Source organism: Syngnathoides biaculeatus, chromosome 6, assembly GCF_019802595.1.
Source record: "Syngnathoides biaculeatus isolate LvHL_M chromosome 6, ASM1980259v1, whole genome shotgun sequence".
Taxonomy (NCBI): domain Eukaryota; kingdom Metazoa; phylum Chordata; class Actinopteri; order Syngnathiformes; family Syngnathidae; genus Syngnathoides; species Syngnathoides biaculeatus.
Window position 1 is genome coordinate 8,335,835 of NC_084645.1, and position 19,556 is coordinate 8,355,390.

A 19,556-nucleotide genomic window follows, 5' to 3' on the forward strand; every position below is an offset into this window, starting at 1 on the left:
CCCCTGGTTTTACACAAACTTGCATTCATTAACTATTATTGGAAAAAAAATACATAACGAGTCGGCTCCTCGTTCACGGAAGCGCGTTGTGGCCACACGAACTTCGAAAAACCTCTCCATGACAGACTTTTTAAAAAAAATACCTATTGTCCTCAAATGCGTCCCATGCGTATTTAAAAAAAGAAAATAAACTGCTCGGCTAGGCTTCAGCACCCGTACACGGAAGTGTGTTACAGCCACATGTTAACCTACGCAAACATCACTGTGACTGATGGTTTATTTTCTTTTTTTTAAATATGCATTGGACTCATTTGAGAACAATACACATATAAAAAAAAAAACGTCTGTTGGTGAGTGGTTTACCGAAGTTTAACGTGTAGCCTCAACGCGCTTCTGAGCTCCTTGCGCTCCTTGTCGTTTGTTTGTTTTGTTTTTTTTAACGCATTGTTCTCAAATGAGCCAACTTGGCATTATAAATACTTCTTGGGAATTTGAGATTGAGAAGAATAATTCCTACCTGAAATGAAGTGATCGCTACATAGGCATTTGTGTATTTTGGTTGGGCACCATCCATCATGTTTAATTAATGAAATCCATTGATATTTTCTGGTCTTTTCAGCTGGTATTCTATAGAATGACCTCTTTGAATATCTGTCTTGTCTGTTGTAACAACCAACAGCACAACAAGTCTCAGGCATTGTGAATATTTTGCTCCAGTTCAATGTCTCCCACGCTCTCAAGCAGCTTTTTGACCGGCAATATGGCGCAGTGAAAATGGTGATGCCACGTGTACAAGCTCTATAAGTAATATAAGTATATAAGTAAAACTGTATAAGTAAGTGGGTTATAAAATGGATGAATGGATGGATTAAAGTGTTCCAAAGTCAAATTGTCTCCATCATATGAGTCAATTTAATATTATTTGAGCAATTAGAGTAAAGACATGGCCCACCGAATTTCCTTTTGAAAATGAATTAATTTTACTGATGTATTTGAATTAATGGTGAAAAAGGTCGCAATTGTTTCTCAGGGAAAAAAAACTCTAAAGCAATGTTTTTCAAACTTAAAACCCAAAATGCTTGTCTGTATGTATGTGCACAAAGTTAAGTTTTCTGCAACATATTTTCTGAAGATGCCAATTACATTTTGGGATACTATGTCGAATTTCTCTCCTATTGCCAGCGCCCAATTCAGGGTGTAAAATAAAAGGCATTTTTCCTGTGATATGGATGAATATTTCTAGATTTGTAAAATCATCTTAATTGTAATTACAATTGTGTAAAGACAAGAGGGGAATGAGTTAAATGAGTAGTTTCTAACATTAATGAAGGGAAACACATAACTTGTGCAACTCACCATTTATATGATGCTGTTTGTCTTCACCGTTTTGCAAAAAGTGTGTTCCAGTGGGGCACCCCAATTTGTTCTGTCGAAAAGGATGGCTTTTAATGATCGCTGAGAATTTCATGTCATCAATAACTTTTTGAAAGTAGGAGTTTAAGAGTGGCAGTTTCAATATGGGAGCAATTTAACCATATACAATAAAATCAAAGTGGCTTGAAAAAAATGCTGAATTAGATTTTTTTTTCCTTACATTTTGACTGTTATTGATCAAATGTTATGAAAGAGCTCTTAATTGATCCTTATACATTTCCACCTCTCCTTTCTTACCTTCCAATGTCATCTTTTCCCAGTTCCATTCCCTAACTCCTTGCTCTCCCTGTCAGCCGAGCTGAATAACCACTAAAGGTAAATCAGATCATAATGAGCCAGCAGTCGCCACACAAAACCTGATTTGACACGCAACTCTCTGCCTAATGAGCTGAAAAACTTGTCTCTCTCTGTGTATCTGTGTGTATGTGTGTGAAATTTCTGTATTTTGCTCCTTTCATCACAGCTCTGTGTGGTATCTCCTGACACACAAACACACGTGCGAACACCCACTTGCACGGATAACCATATGTGGGCATTATTCAGTTAATGTGTTGTCCCCCAAAGTTAATTGGATTCTGTGAAGAACCCTGCAATCTGAGGTACATTTAGCTTCCAATGCAGTAAAAGAACAGAAAACATGAGTAAAATGAAAAGTTTAAAAAACAATTGCTGAAAATGTAAAGTAGGAGTGTATAACTGCAAATAAACACCAAAACAATCAAGTATTCATGGCCGTCCTGTACCGGTGGAATGGTGGGTGGATGGTGAGCACATCTGTTTCACAATTCTGATGACTGGGGTTCAAATCCTGGCCTCACCTGGCCTTGTGGAGTTTACATGTTCTTATCTTGCCTGCATGGTGTCACGACCCATCGGAACGGAGGGTGGACAGGTCAGGAGGACGACCCGGATGGCAAGCACCAGGATCCCCATGGGGAGATTCGGGTGGACGACCTCGGTGAGGAACCAAACGGCGAAGCAGGAACCAGACCAAGGCAGGCAACTGCTCCGGACTAGGACCTCCCACGCTGTGGTTGCGAGACGACCAGGGATTGGTCGCCGCCGAGGCTTGTCCAGGATGCAGCTGTGGACTGGTCACCAATGAGGCCAGGTCATGAAGTGGCTGGGAGCCAACAGGAGCGAAGAGGATGACGGAGAGAAGGACGGGAACGTGAGAAGGCGGCGGTAGCGGCATCACCACCTCCTCCTGGACAGCAACGTGAGAAGTCGGCGGCAGCGGCATCACCACCTTCTCCTGCACAGCAATGTGAGAAGGTGGCGGCAGCGTCCTCGCCACCTCCTCCTGGACGGGAACGTGAGAAGGCGGCGTCGGCGTCCTCGCCACCTCCTCCTGGACGGGAACGTGAGAAGGCGGCGTCGGTGTCCTCGCCACCTCCTCCTGTACGGGAACGTGAGAAGGCGGCATCGGCGTCCTCGCCACCTCCTCCTGGACGGGAATGTATGGGCGTGCCAGTCACCGTCGGAGCAGGAACGGGGGGCGACCGCGGACCAGTCGCGGACGAAGCAGGAGCGTGGAGCGACCGTGGACCGGTCGCCACCGGTACTCCTGGGCACGGACAAGAAGCAGCTGCGGAGACGTCACGACCTCCTGGACTGCAAGGTGAGGCGGCGGCGGATCGGTCTCCACTGCCACGTAAGCTCTGCTCGGAACCGGCAAAACTACGACGTGGGAATGGCGAGGAGGCGGATCCATTCCCACAGCGACGTGCGCTTGGCTTGGTAGTTGCCACTGCCGCGTGAGCAAAAGTCCATAACGAGTCAGTTGAAACTGCAACGTGGGCGTGTCTCGGCAGCAGATACGTTGCGACAGCGACGTGAGCCTTGCTTGGTAGAGGATCCGTTGCCACTGCCACGCAAGCAAAAGTCAGTGACGAGTCTGTCGCATTTGCGACGTCAGCATAGCTCGGCTAGTTCGCCAATCCTTGCCGGACCTGGGCCGAGAGAGCCGCCAATTCGGTGCTCTGCCACACTATCTCTGCCCGCATTTCGTGGCAGAACACCTCGTGATTTGGCGGCCCCTCCTCCCCCTGGGCTAGGAGCTTCGCCACCAGCTGCGGGTCTGCTGGTTTCACCGTTGCCGGCGAAGAGTGGGAGCACGAAGACGGTGTCTTATTTGCTACGCAGTGGAAGGCACAAGAGAGCAATTGGGCGTCTCCTCTGGCCGCCGCGCGTAGGACCCGGATAGATGGCCAAGCGGGTTCCCTCAAACGGATTGTACTTGTACCCACTGGGCGAAGACGTTCGGGTGCTGGAAACGCGGGGAGGTGAAGCAAACTGACTGGGATTGAAGATCGGGTGAAGAGACTCATAGTCGAAGTAATCTGAGTTGTAGTCACGCAGCTGGTCATACAAATCAAGGTCCTCCTCATAGTCCGAAAAATCAGAGTCCAGAAGAATATGTGATGCTGGATGGGTCGTTGTCCCAGCACTATGGTTTCCTTGCACAACCCAAAAATGTGCGTGGTAGGTTGACTGAATCAGAATCAGGTTTATTAGCAAAGTGTGTCAAAACACACAAGGAATTTTTCTCCGGGAGTTGGTGCTGCCTTGGTACGACATTTAGAAAGAACAACAAAGCAACAAGAGGAAAGAACAAGAGACATTTCTGTTTATAGGAACTATTCCATATAAGAGTCGTGCAAGATGTAAAATTTTCTTCATTTAGAAAAGGTTAGAAATAAGTGTGTCAATGTCCCACATTGTGTTAAGCTGGTACAGAGTGCCTTTACCCGTTTGCAGTGAGTGGGAATAGTTCTTTGTTTGTATGTGCGATTGGCTGGCAAACAGTTCATGGTGTACCCCACCTCTTGCCTCAAGATAGCTGGGATCGGCTCCAGCACGCCCGTGACCCTTGTGAGAATAAGCGGTTAAGAAACTGGATGGATGGATGGATGGATGGAAGGCTCCTGTACCACTCGTGATCTGCAAGTGGCCAATACCCCACTTGATCATAATACCAGTAGACCAGGGGTGCCCAGACTTTTTCACCCCAAGATCTACTTTTCAAGCAGCCAGCCTCTCTTTATCTTCGGGGGGTGGTTGGGGGTGTGACGTCTTTTTGTTTTGTTTTGTTTTTTAAGAAAGACCAATGATTAAATAGAATAACCAAGTCACAAAGATCAACCCACTACAAAAATGCAAAACATATTTATTTTAAAGTATATTGAGGATTCTTTTTGTGTAAATGTAAGTTTGTTTGCCTTGCAAAACAGCATGAGCCAATATTGCACAACACAACATAATTAACTATAAACATTTTTTGTAACTATCTGAGTTCACCTTGTTGATCACTATACGCCATATGAATGAAAATGCACACCTGAGCTGTGTCACTCATGTCAGAGGATTGTTGGATATTATTTTTAGATCAATACAAAAGTCCGTTAATCATCTGACTCCAAATTGTGACCTTACCCGACCACCACTCATCCAACAATTTGCGCGCTCGTTCTGCAAAGAAAGGACCAGGAAGCCGGTGTTTTCACACACGAGTGGATTTATTCCTTCAACAAACACCTGGGTCTCGGGTCCCTCTCAATACAACCCTGTACGTCTCTGTTCCCTCCAGCCGACGTACTCCACATCCGAGTTGCCCAGGACAATTCAAAAGTACAATCTACTAATTCACTATTAGTTATGTGTCTCCTGCAGTTATCCTTAGCGCTCTCTCATTGGTCTTTCTTGGTCTGCAGGATGTTGGGCCGACTCCTCCCGCCTGCGGTTGTTGACGTTTTGTTGCTCCCGCCTCCCTCTAGGTCTGGGTCAAGCGTCGTCGCCTGGGTTAAGCGTCGCGTCGCATCACACCTGCTGATTGTGGTCATCACCACCCAACCGTCGAGAACATTCCGTTCTAGCACGCTATCTGCTGTAATCATTTTCTTGTCACATTCTCACACTGCTATTTTTCATCCACAGACTTTCACACATTAAGCAGTACTGCACATACATCGCCTTGTTGATTAACTTTTATACATTTCATTTCCTTTAGGATTCATCCAACTGGAGTGAGAAACACAATCTCCGATGTCCTTCCACACATCAGCCATGGCTTCACAGTGCCGTGTAAATGTACTCCTTTACAGCTGCAGAGATTTTATTGAGGATAATATTCCTGCCTTATTTTTAAAGATTGGAACGAGTCATCTATGCCTCTTTTACCATCTCTCCGTCTTGGATGGACTTCTTGTTATTAATGATGGTGTGACAAACCCAGAATGATGCTTCGGGGACGGCTTTCGGTGTTGAACTATGTGTAAAAAGTGACTGCTGTGCGGCCAATTGGATATTAGTTCGTTCACTTTTCTCATTCTCAGCTTGCTTTTCGGCGGAATGTCGGCATCGTATTTTCCATAAACAGTTCGAAAATGCTGCTACACATTTCACTCCACTGGCAGATGAGGCAAACGCACTTCAAAAATGACATCGGGAAAATAAGTCCGCCTCCCATCCTGTATGAAAGTGATATGTTTTTGTTTTCTTCTTTACGCCAGCATCCATACTCGTGTTTGATAAGATTTCTTAAGGGAGGGCTTAAAATAGGGGGGAACTCGACTGGTCAATCGCAATCGACGCATTGATCACCCCTTCAGTAGAGTGTAACTATGAAAAGTGAAACTAAATCATCATCTCTGCATCTTTATCCAAATGGTCACCAAAATGACATTGGTCCTTGCACGTCACATCTGGTAATTTCATTTGTTCCATTGGTTGTGTACTATACTTTTATTTGTGTGTGTGTGTTAAAATACAGTCATGCATACAGTGTAGAAATATACAGAAACACAACATTTTACATTTTTACAGTTATCATAATAAATTGAATAGAAATCAAATCTATCCATGCGACCAATTTCTATATGACTTGTTCTTATTAGGCTGAGGGGCATCCATCACTTTTCCTGTTCAAGATCATAAATAACTCTATCTCAGCTGGTAGGAGGAGTACATCTGGGACTGGTCGTCAGCCATTCACAGGGCACATAGACATAAACAAAGACAAACAGCCATTTGCAAACCTACAGACAATTTAGACTTCAGTTAACCCAACCTGCATGTTTTTAGATTGTTTGAGGAATAAGACATCAAAACAAAAACCATTGAGTCTGACTAAATAGGTAAGTTTCTTTCGGCTTGTCCCTTTCGGGGTCGCCACAGCGTGTCATCTCAGATGAACGCACATATGTTTGGCACAATTTTTACGCCGGATGCCCTTCCTGACGCAACCCTTCTCAGGGAGTGGAGGCCCCAGTGGGATACGAACCCACAACCCCTGGTTTATCAAACCAGTGCTCTAACCACTGAGAACTTGTCTAAACAAATGTGTTTGAGTATGAGTGGAATTTGAATAAATGCATTCAATTACATTGTTTCATTAGATCTGACAGCTTTTTGTCCATACAAAAAAATAAACATGAGTGGAGAGCATGTCATTCATGCGCAAAGTTGCGGAAGTCTCACTCAACATCCAAGTGGTAGCCATATTGCCTGCTAGGTCATTTACAGCTGTCACACTGGAACAGTCGCCTTTGAGAAGACGCTGTGCCACCTGCTATGGGAGACAAACAACAGAGATTTTTGGATTTTCCGACGCCCCTTCTAACACGGAAGCTCTTTTCGAAGAAGAGAACATCTCCCAATCGAGTGAAGTGACTGGGGCCTATCATTTCGAGCCATATTTAGATCCTATGCGGATCACTTCTAACTAACAGACTACCCGACAATATGTATGACAGTATGCAGCGTACTCAGGAGGACCCATGCCGGGCAAAACACCGTTGGCCGGTGAGCTCCTTTCTCCTCCCACACGCGCCAAACCACCTCTCCACCCGATACACCTCCGCGTCGGTGATGAACAACGCCGCCGGGGATCAACGACAACGAACGAACGCTCGCAGCTGCGAGCGCCAACAACGAATGCTCTCGGGTGTGAGCGATAACAACGAATGCCACGGCCGTGGAGCCGTGATGAGCCATCCCGGCCCGGCGCCGCAATGAGCCACTGCGGCCCGGCCGCGAACGTTGTCTTCGCTCACTGAAAGAAGAATTACGTCGGCTCCCCCAAAGTATTTTTTTTTAATTGCTCTATTCACACCTACCTGTCATTTGGAACCCACGAAGCTCTTGTCCTTTGCACCTGTGCATTCCATTTTTCATGATGACGGGTCTTTTGGAAAAGTATGAAGAGTGAATCCATCCTCCCAAATGTTTGAGCAATATCCAGCAATACAATGAGCCAGCATTTTGGCTAACATGAAGGAACAAAGAGCTACCTTCCTGCAGGTAAAACTGGTATAAACACCTGCTTGGGTGGGCGTCTGCAAATAATGTAACTTCCTGCTTCCTCTCCATAACAAATCCCTCGAGATGATTTTCATGGCAGGAGTTACAAAAAGCCATATACGTCAAAATCATGTGTGGTGAAAAAATGGATGGGTCCATTCTGGCTGTCTTTTCTTTAATCAAAAACATACTAAAAATCATGCTTTTGGTGTCAGTTGGACTTTTAGGTGATGCAGCAATATGCAGATCAACTACACAAGGAAAAATCATTATTTGCTCCCCTGAGAAATTCAAAAAGAAGTCTTTCATTTCAATGCTTGTTTATTGATCAAAGTAGAAATGACCAGAATATTGGTCAGACATATATAAAACAAAACACACACTGCATACAAATTATAAAATTGTGGCCCAGTGATTTAGTACATTCACAACGTTTACAGAATATCTAAACACAATTTGTGAAATGGCGAAGTTCTACTTCGAGAGTGTCAAGTCAGAGGTCAAATGTTTTAAAGAGGAGTCCTTTGCGGTCTTAAACACTGTGGTCTCGAAAGGCCTGACCTTTGCTCTCCAAACTTGTGTGTGATTAGGTCACACTGATTTTAATATGTATACGCTAACAGAAGGATTTTCCCCCCTTCTCTTCTTCTTCACTGTCCTTCCTATTTTTCTTGTGTCTACTCCTGCTAAATGAACTCTTTTTTTTTTCCCTTTTGAATTTGTGTGTGTGAGTGTGTTTGCGTGGGTGGGTGTGCGTGTGCGCGTGTGCGTGTGTGTGTGTGTGTGTGTGTGTGTGGTGTGTGTGTGTGTGTGTGGTGTGTGTGTGTGTGTGTGTGTGTGTGATTGTGCGTGGTGGTCTGAGCATGTGAATGATAGACTAGTCCCATTCGGAATTATAGACTCCAAGGGGTCACCCAGTAACCCCATGAGCCAATTGTTACTGCCTCTCTCACAGCCTCCCTAAGCTGCACTTGACAGCACTTGCCTTTAGTGTATGTGTGTCTGCGTGTGTGTGCATGTGTGTCCTCTCAGGTAGAGAAAACCGTGTAGGTCCACATTGTCCAAGCATGCCTCAGTGCCTCTTTTATGTAGTCTCTGACTGAACGGAGTCTGGATGCTCACACCCACAAATGTAATTTCTCACTGGAGAAGACGAATACAGTGTTTCTCAATTGCTAAAACACAAAAAGCTGTTGTTTGAACCAAATCCTCAGTCGGCTGAACCTACTTAATGAATTGGTCACTCTTTTGGTAAATTCTGCTTACTCTTTTAGTGAACTCTTTCACAACTTGCCAATATAGTTTGGCCCACTAACACATATTGTGAAGTCTGATGCACTTGTGTTGCATAATGGTAACGGCAAAAGTAGCAACTCAAATGAAGCACAAGTATCTTAAATCAAAACACAGCAACTCAAAATTGATCCCACTTGTGGGTAATGATGTGAGAAAAAAAAACATAACACAAATATAACAGCACATGTATTTGAAGTTTCACTATCAATAGAGAGACAGAAATCGTAATAGGGGAAAGAGAGGGGCTGCAGTCTTAGAAAAGGGACAATTATATATTGTAGATAAAATACAGGCAAATTATTTCCCAGACCATGCTCTTTATCCTGGTTTTACATTAAAGGAAGTGGAAATGCACTTGTAGCCTAACCTGAGCAGATTTTACTGCGTGCACCATAGTCTGAAGATTGAGATATGAACAAGGGCTCTTTTCACTTATGTACATTTACAGTGTGCCCACAGAGCTTTACACAAAAGGGTGTGTGAAAGTATTCAGATATTGCAGCCATTTGTTAAAATTATTTAAGTTAATTTTTTCCTCATTAATGTACACACCGAACCCCATATAGACAGAAAAAAAAAATTGTTGGAATTTTTGCAGATTTATTGAAAAGAAAAACTGAAATATCACACAGCCATAAATATTCAGACCGTTTGTGCAGTATTTAGTGGATGCCCCCTTTTCAGCAAATATAGCCATGAGGCTTTTGATGAACGATGCAACAATATTTTCAGATCGGATAGTGAATGTTGGTAGGCAGCCATTTTCTGATCTCTCCAGAGATGCTCAATTTGGTTTAAGTTGGGGCTCTGGCTGGGCTATTCAAATACAGTCACTGAGTTGTTCTGAAGGTTTGAAGGTGAACCTTTAGCCTAGTCTGAGGTCCTAATCACTCTAGAGAAGGATTTTGTCCAGGATATCCCTCTACTTGTCTGCATTCATCTTTCCTCCGATTGCAACCAGTCACCCTGTCCCTGCAGATGAAAAACACCCTCACACCATGATGCTGGCACCACCATACATCACTGTTGGGACTGAATTGAACATGTAATGAGCAGTGCCTGGTTTTCTCTACACATGCCTCTGAGAATTAAGGCCAACAATTTCTATCTTGGTCTCACCAGACCAGAGAATCTCATTTCTCACCATCTTGGGCTCCTTTGGATGTGTTTTAGAAAACTACATGCAGCCTTTCATGTACTTTGCACTCAATAGGGGCTTCCATCAGGCTACTCTGCCATAAAGCCACGACTGGCGGAGGGCTACAGTGGTGGTTGACTTTCTAGAACTTTCTCCCATCTCCTGACTGCATCTCTGGAGCTAAACCACAGTGATCTTTGAGTGCTTCTTTACCTCTCTCACCAAGGCTCTTCCCCCCCAAGAGCTCAGAACCATTTCAAGGATGATCAGAATAAATGGACAGCACCTGAGTTAAACCCGAGTCCTTCTCAGTAGTTTTTCATACTTTCTATATGTTTTCACCCACATTTTTGTGAAAAACACATCTTCAAATCATATATTACCATGTACTTCTATTCCTGTCCATCAAAGATTTACATTCGTATATACAATAGCAAAACTGCCCAGTGAGAAATTGTACGTTCACTAATTTAACCTTATTTATTGTCATTGCTTTCAATTGTCCATAACATTTATCCTAAATAGGGTCATGGGCGTGCTGGACCCCATCCTAGCTGACGGAGGAGAGGTGAGGTACTCCCTAAACAGATCGACAGCCAATCGCAAGCCATATACAGTATGGCACACGCATTCACACCTATGGACAGTTTAGAGTTTTCAATTTAACCTACCATACATTTTATGGGGATGTGGGAGGAAACTAGAGTATCAGGAGAAAACCCACAGAGACACGGGGAGAACATCCAAACTCCCCACAAGGAAGGCCGAATTTTGAACCAGTACTCTGAGGCAGACGTGCAAAGCAGTCATCCACTGTGATGCCTAAAATTCAAACTTGTATAATACTGTATATTCTCAAACATGTCTGCAATAGCTTTACAGGGTCTTTAAAGTATTGTCACTAACACGTTTATTACATTTTAATAAGAAGGTTATAAAAGAATTACATTGGTTATTCAAAAATTTTGGCTTTCTTGTTAACTTGTAGAACTTTACTAATTGCAAAACAATTTTGATTCACAAACCTCTCTTGGCCTTTAACCGAAAGTTAATGAGACTTTTCATTAACTTTGAATAAGCTAATTGATTAACGATTCCATCTCTGCACAACCTCTCATTTCCTTTCAACTGCTCTCTCATCCCTCTTCCATTGTAGCCCAAACAACCTTTCCAACACATTCAGCTGTGCACTCACAGAAAGAAAGAAGAGAGTTGTTTGGAATTCCTCTGGTGATTTTAATGAAAATCCAAGACTAAACACCCCACTCTCTGGCTCTCTTTCTTTTGGTCTTGCTCCACGATTGCCACCCTAACCTTTCTTTTTTCATGGTCACCTCTTATCCCTTCATCCTCTTGCCAGAGTGGCATACGGAATCCGCCAATCCAGCCTTTCAGTGTCTTTGTGGCCTGACAGCGCTTGCAATATGAGCCATTACACAGAGTGAGAGCGAGAGAGATGGTGTTCCCATTAAAATGGCTTCCTCTTATGTCATTTTTTTTTTTTTGGGGACACAAACTCTGAAAAGTAAGAGAATGGGTGGTAGAGTCTGATGAATGTTGGATATTGAAAGTACAATTGAATAGGAGCATTGAAGAAAAGAACTAGCCATTATTTAAAACACAGGTGTCAAACGCAAGGCCCAGGGGCCAGATCTGGCCCACCGCATGATTTTATGTCCATAAAGACAAATCATGTATATCAACATCCATGATTTATGTGACAATCTGAAACAAAATTTTCCAACTGTCCTATCATAAATGATGAAGTTGAGATATTGCAAGCATTTTTGTGTTACCAAAAAACCCGTTATGCTTGATTTCTGCTTCCAAAACTAGTTCATAAAATTCATGTGTAAATATGATGAGGAGAAAGATTTTCATGGCTTCACAGTCATAACGGCCATCTGAGGGAAATCGTAACTATATTGTGGCCCACGACAAAAATTTGTTTGACACCCCTAATTTAACGGATGGAGCTGCCTTTGTACTGGTTTGGCATGGCTTGTACAGAATGAGCTGTAGTAAAGACACAAGCAAAACAAGACCGCAAATGAGACTCTGGGGTAAATCCCCCAGTTTTTTGTATGAACGCTATAATTATAATACTTGTTTTATTTTGTCCCTTCTGTCAAAGAGTGCTTGAACGCTGCAAAGTTTCCTTGATGGAAATGCTATGTCACGTGTTCACTGGTACATATGTGCACCAAATTGTTAGTAGCCTTCTGTTACAGAAAGAAAAACCCACACTGGTCAATGACAAACTGTAATTTATATGGCGACTGTAAATTACAAATATAAATACCAAAGTACAACAAAATTATTTCAAAACAGAAAACTAACAAAAGCTCTTTTTTCTCATCTGTCCAAAGCGCATTCTCCCAGAAGGTTTTTGGCTTGTCATTATGCGTGTTGGTAAATCAGTTTCAAGAGAATCAAACAAATTTAAGTGTGTCTAATTGTCATGTTTTTGGGAAACCTCATATACAAGGTGCTGGTCTACCCTACAAAAAAATATAGGTTAGTCTTATTTGACAATAATTGTAATGGTGCAAACGCACAAGTTCCAGCTAAATGAAAAATTAAAAGGCAAGATGGACAACTCTTCAAATTAGTTCTTTGTTATGGATTAAATGAGAAATTTAGCAACACTTGCACGCAATTGCTAAGTCTTTGTCTCAAATGCAGACGACTACATACTCATGCACGTATGGTTGGCCCTCGTTCCTTGCACCTTTTACAAGCTGAAAAGCAACAATTATCTTGACACAAAAAGATGTGGGTGGACAAGAGAAAAGGAGAATCAAGTCTTTTTTTGGGAAGAAATGCGAAGGAGAAATTGCCTTTAGCAGCCTTATTTATTGCACATATGGTGAAGTGGACCAGTCTATGAAGACTTGAGGGCAATTCATGATCTCCTCTCAATTAAAGGGATTAAGAATGCTGGGAGAGTAGGCACACGCACACGCACACGCACCCCCCCACACACACACATATATCCTCTTGGCTCTCCTACAGCTATATGGAGAAACACATCCATAATTGATTCAAACAGTTCCGCAGTTATTATCTTAACAAGGGAAAAAGTGTTTTTAAAGTAAAACTCTTTCTTTGTGTTCCCATAAGACACTGTAAGGGTCATTTTATGTCATATATCATATAACAAGACAAAAAAAAAAATCAAAAGCAGCAAACAATAAATGACTGCAGACTCGACTTTAACTCGCTAAATGTCTACCATTATCAGATTGCTATGCTTAAAGTCCCATTTTGAAAAAGTTATTGGGGATTTGAAATTTTACGCCTTAAAAGTAAAGGCAGTCCTCACTGACAGAGGAAACTGTCTTGGCCCATTAAAATATGTCTCTCTATATCATAGAAAAGAAAAAAAATCACAACAGTAAAGACATAAACAGATCATAAAAATAGTGCGAGTTCCACAACATTCAAAACATAAATAACACAATTTATTTTGCTCTCGGTTGTTGTGTGACTACAAAATCGCTGCCTCTACCTGTGGCTTCAGCTCATATTTTGTAACGACATAATGATGTTCTCTCCAGTGGCATTAGCATTCATGACAGTTTGAGTGACAAAGGTGAACTGTTTGTAAATGAGCCAAAAAAAAAAAAAAATGGAACGCTAAAGACACTTGGATGCATTTGTATTTGTTTTCCTGGCAAAGGCATTGTCATGACCCATTAGGATGGAGGTAGGACCCAAATGCAGGAATACACGGAAGACGCAGAGGTAATTTGGGAAAAACGTTTATTATTCCACGGTTGAGGATCGGGCAGGCAGTCAGGTACAGCAGCGGTAGTTGGGACGTCGGGCGTAGAGAGCAGGTCCGCGGGCAGGCAGGGGTCGGTACACGGGAGATCGATCAAAGCAGGCAGGAGTATCAAAGGAGTCAGGCTTACAGGGTCGGTTGGAGAACAGGCGGTGGTCGGTACACACGGTTGACGATCAGGGATACGGGAGTGCTGGAATGGGGCATGACATGCGACGTCCCCATGCTCCTCTATACACCGAGGCTAATCAGCCAGCATGAGGCGCAGGTGTGCGCCTCCCAATCAGGGCGCACAGCCAGGGCTGGACCATGACAGGCATAGTAAACAATAGGAGAAATGTCCTCTATCCCAAAAATGACATCTTCAGAAAAACACATTGCAATTAATTTGGGCATTTTCAAGTTTAAAAGATATTACTGTAGAATATGGATGCACAATTAATCTAATTTTTAACGTGATCAGGATTTTGGCTGCTACAATTAAATGAGCTGGATGGTCAGTTTACATTTAAAATGCAGGCACTGCTTTCTTTCTTTCTTTCTTTCTTTCTTTCTTTGCTACATATCAATTTTCATGATTTTAAGTATTTTTGTGATTTTTCATTTTTTTATTCTTAAATACTTAAAAGATACAAAATAATTAGCTTATTGTTACATAGAACATACTTTATTATCATAACTTTTAACGAGAAATAAACAATTTGCACTAAGTCCATCTATCCATCCATTTTCTGAGCCGTTTATCCTCACGAGAGTTGCGAAATGTGCACAAAGTTAAAAATTAAAAAGTATCCCTTCTGCGCACTTTTATGTGGGGGGAGGTGGGGTGGACAATTGGCTTTTTCTACAATAACCAGCCCTGTGCAGAATTTTGTTTTGTTTTCAATTTTTTTAAGAACATTATTTTTTATATTTTCTGTTTTGTTAAGCTCGAGCCCTGATACAAATTACATTTCTATGAAGATATCGACTATAGTACCCAGAAGTTAGTTTGGTTTGGTATAGCATCAAGTTAACCATTTTCAACTACTATTTTGAAATGCAGCTGTCAACGCACCCATTATTAGTTAGAAAAAGACATAATAACATTGAGACCAGAAATGCATCAAATAAACAAAGAGAAATATTACATGACGACATGGTTCAGGATTACAAACTAAATGAAATAAGGTCACCCAATTCTCCCACAGGAATACTGTGCAAAAGGTGAGAAGTGGGGGTGCAGAAACCATGCGGGACCACAGAAAAAGAAATGAAAGAGAAGGAGCAATGCTCCAAGCTGAGACAAAAACTACAGGTCTGGCATCGCCTGTTTGATGAAAGCAGTGAGTGCATCCAAGGTTGAAACTGCAACTAAACTATCGATATTGTCATGCTAGTATTGATCCGATTCAATAAAGATTTGGAATTGATACAACTGATATTTTGGATCAATTGGCCCACAACCGCCAGCTCCCTGGAGTTGAACTTTTCATTTCAAATTATAAAAGTGTTTTTAAAAAATCTAATCAAGTTCATTGATTACAGTCAATACAAAAGTTCTACACACTCGTGTTCAAATGCCAGGTTTTTGTGATATTTAAAAAAAGTAAAAACTTTTTCTACCGATAATGTGCCTTATAATATTATAAAGCCAAAATGCCATGTTTAGATGTTTTTCTTCGGACAATACTGGCTTCAGTCTTGCCACCGAGATGTACAATATGAAGACATACATTGTTGTCACATGTATAAAACAGCCAGTAATTGCCAGAAATTCCTTCAGCCCCTTCAATGTTGCTGTTGGCCCATTGATGGCCTCTCTTCATCAATTTTGGAGGGATATCTCATTCTTGGTCATGTCCCTGTTGTCCCAAATTCTCTCCTCTTGATGATCAGTGTCTTCACTGTATTCCGTGTCATACTTAATGTAGTGGAAATACTTTGGGAGCCTTCTCCATAATGATAGCCTTGAACAATGAGCTGCCTCTAATGCTGTGGAGTCGCCCTAATGGCCTTGGCTTGTGCTGTAAAATAGCACTACAAAAATATCAGAAAAAGAACAGCTGTACTTTATTTGAAGTGAATCACAGGCACTTGAAATGAAGGTTGGCGTGTGCTGACCCCATTTAACATGATTTCCTGTACTGTACATAAAAATGCAATACGTGTCAAAGAGCGTAAAAACACATTTGCCCTTTTGACACAACTACCCCCTCCTTTTTTTTTTTGTTGCTGCCAAATAATCACTTACTGTGTGTTACAAAAAGTATACGCTGATAATGCGCATCGTAAATTGATATGAATTAGTCAGTTGAGTTTTGCTTTCCTATTCTTATTTGTCTTTTCTCTCTCTGTTCTGGTTCTTTCCATCTGTCCCGTTCCCTTGCCGCTAGCTCTGAAAGGCCCAGCCGTGTATCACAGATACGGTCGATTGTGAGTGGATCAGAGCTGATCATTGAGGTGAATGGCTTCAGTGAAACCTTTCATTCAGCTCGGAGTCAAAGCTTTCAAAGGAGCCCTGATATGGAAGAAATGAGGATATCCTTCCTCGCTGTTCCTTTCTTCTCCAGGGGGGCAGTCAATGTGTGCTAGCGTGCACGTGCCGGATGTTTTGTGTGGGCTGCTGACTTTGGTCCTTGTGAAATTATCGAACAAAGCTGAAGTAGGAAGTCAAATGAATGGTGTCCTGCTGGGCACCATGACCGTAACATAATGCGGGGTGTGTGCATGCGTGTCTGTACACATTTGCTGTATGAGAATGTCTCGACACAATTCCTCAGGAAATGAAAATGTATTTTTTCATTTTTCTTTCTACTATTTCTTTGTGTGCATTCTTGAATAATCTTTTTGCACTTCCATTGAAAAAAAATATAATTTTTTCTGTGAAGTTCTTTTATGCTTGTGAATTGAAAAGACTTTCTTTTTCCAGAATTGACGTTCAAATTTGGCGTTTCAGCTGTTAACATATCACTTTTCAACTGACAATTTATCCCAGGGAAGAAAACAAATAGCAGAAAAATCGCATTTTTCATGACAAACTAGGACTGCAACGGACATTCAAAACTGGTGAAAGGATTGTTGGTATCCCGCTACCCACCCCTGAGGAATTAAACGCTACCTGAACTAAGACAAGATCCTCATGGGCCCTCCACATCCTGATCACCACCTCTTCCAGCTCCTTCCCTCAGGTAGGCGCTATTGATCAATGCAAGCTAAAATAAACAGATACAGTGTTCCACCAGCTTCCTCCCTCTCACCATTAACTTCTGACACAGTTACTGTAACTTACAATTTTCTTGAAGTCTCTGCACCCTGAGCACAATGGTCATTGCACCGAAACATAGTTCCAAGTCATTTCAAACCGCTTCAATTTCTAAAGGACTCTGCATCTTTTTGTCCAATTGTCCCCCCAAAAAAAACCAAAATTAAAAAAAGGTACCAGCATTACCACATTACCTGTAACCTTTTATTGGTTAGTGCCTTTTTTTTTGTCTTTATGTCTCAAAAGTGTTCTCTGCCAATTCACTGTCTGTGATCAGACTACACGAGACAAATTCCTGTGTTTTTAACATTCTTGGCAAATATGGATGACTGATTCTGATTATTTTTTTCATACATTCACGTATTTTCTGTATTGTTTATCGTCACAAGGATTGCGCACATGCTGTAGCCTATCCTAGCTTTCTTTGGACAAGAGGCAGAGTACAGTATACCCTAAAGCAGTGATTCCCAACCTTTATTGGGCCAAGGCACGTATTTCACATTTGAAAATTTTCACGGCACACCACCAAACAAAAATGTCACAAAAAGTGGATACACAAGTCAATTATGCACTTTCTTTTATGTGTTATATCTGTCTTCAAATGCTGATGCCATAGATAGGTACATAATTTGTTGTGAATAATATTTTGACCTTCTTCTACTTTTCCTTTCGGTTCGCTCTTTTGCCTGGAAGCTCCATCCTCAGCACCCTTCTACCAATATACTCACTCTCTCGCCTCTGGACATGTCCAAACCATCGAAGTCTGCTCTCTCAAACCTTGTCTCCAAAACATCCAAGTTTGGCTGTCCCTCTAATGAGCTCATTTCCAATCCTATCTAACCTGTTCACACCGAGCGTGAACCTCAGCATCTTCATTTCTGCTACCTCAAGTTCTGCTTCCTGTTGTTTTGTCAGAGCCACAGTCTCTAATCAGTACACCCTGAACTGGTTGCCAGCCAATAGCAGGGCACATAGAGACAAACAGCCACACTCACAATCACACTAATTTAGAGTGTCCAATTAATGTTGCATGATTTTGGGATGTGGGATGAAACCGGAGTGCCCTGAGAAAATCCATGCAGGCACGGGGAGAACATGCAAACTCCACACAGGCGGGTCTGGGATTTAACCCAGGACCTCAGAACTGTGAGGCCAACACTTTCGAGCTGTTCCACTGTGCAATCTGTTGTAAAATTCACATTGTTATTCCAAAGTGGTCACATTTTCAATAGCTGTATTTCAGTTTAACTTTTCAAAGTTAACAAATTCGCCATCTAAAAAAATTCAACCTTTAAATTTCAGACTCAACATTATCAGTCTCCTGAGATTCAACTGGGTACAATTCGTTGTCTAAAATCCAGTGTAAATGCAGTGTTAAGAACGTAGGGTAACTTCAGGTCCGAACCCAACACCTAGTAGCCAGCCAATCCAGTTACGCTTTCTTAGGATGTGACGACACATGACTAAGAAAGCGTATCTGGATTGGCTGGGTGTTGGGTTCTGACCTGAAGTAATCCTGCCTGAATTTAAGATAGCGTATTGTTGTCAGTTGAATCCTGGGAGACTGAAAATATTGCATTTGAATTTTTTTCACATGACGAATTTGTTAACATTGAAAAGTTAAACTGAAATACAGCTATTGAAAATCACAATGTGAATTTAAAACATAACATTTTCAGTGGCATTTTTAATTCAAAACCTGTTGGCACATATTTATTTTCATAACCAGTCCAAGGTGAACAGGAGTCCCCCTTTCGCATGCTACACAAAATTATTTATCGTTCTGTCACAAGTGAAATTTGAACATTCCTTGAGAGATTAAAAATGGAGTAAAAAGGAAGGAAAGACACTCAGTTAAATGTCAAAAATAGTTACTTTATTTTGTGCTTTTGTCTGTGTGTACCATATTTATAATGCATATTCTTCAACAGTTTTCAGTTGCCACTATTCTATGAAGTCTGAATGTAACAAAACCATAATATCAGATGAAACATGAAAGTATAAAAACGGTGTGAAACAATTGAAGCATGTAATCACTGTTTAAAATCTTTATGCAGCAATATATACAGCTAAGGAATTTCATAAATGAAATAGGATGATCTGAGGTCTTCGGTGCAGCCTCAGTGGAACCAAGGGTGCTGTTGAAGCTGGGACAGAGCAACACGGGCGTCGGGGTCTCTTGTCAGGCATGCGCTCAGAAGTTCTTGACAGGCTATGAGGACAGATGGGAGGAAAAGTTGAGATGGCACCTTCACTGGTCTATGAACTACTAAACGCTGCTGACAGTATCACGGCCAGTACTGACTGAATTTTCAACTTACTATGAGAGCCTTGCATCAATTTGTCTATGCAGGAAG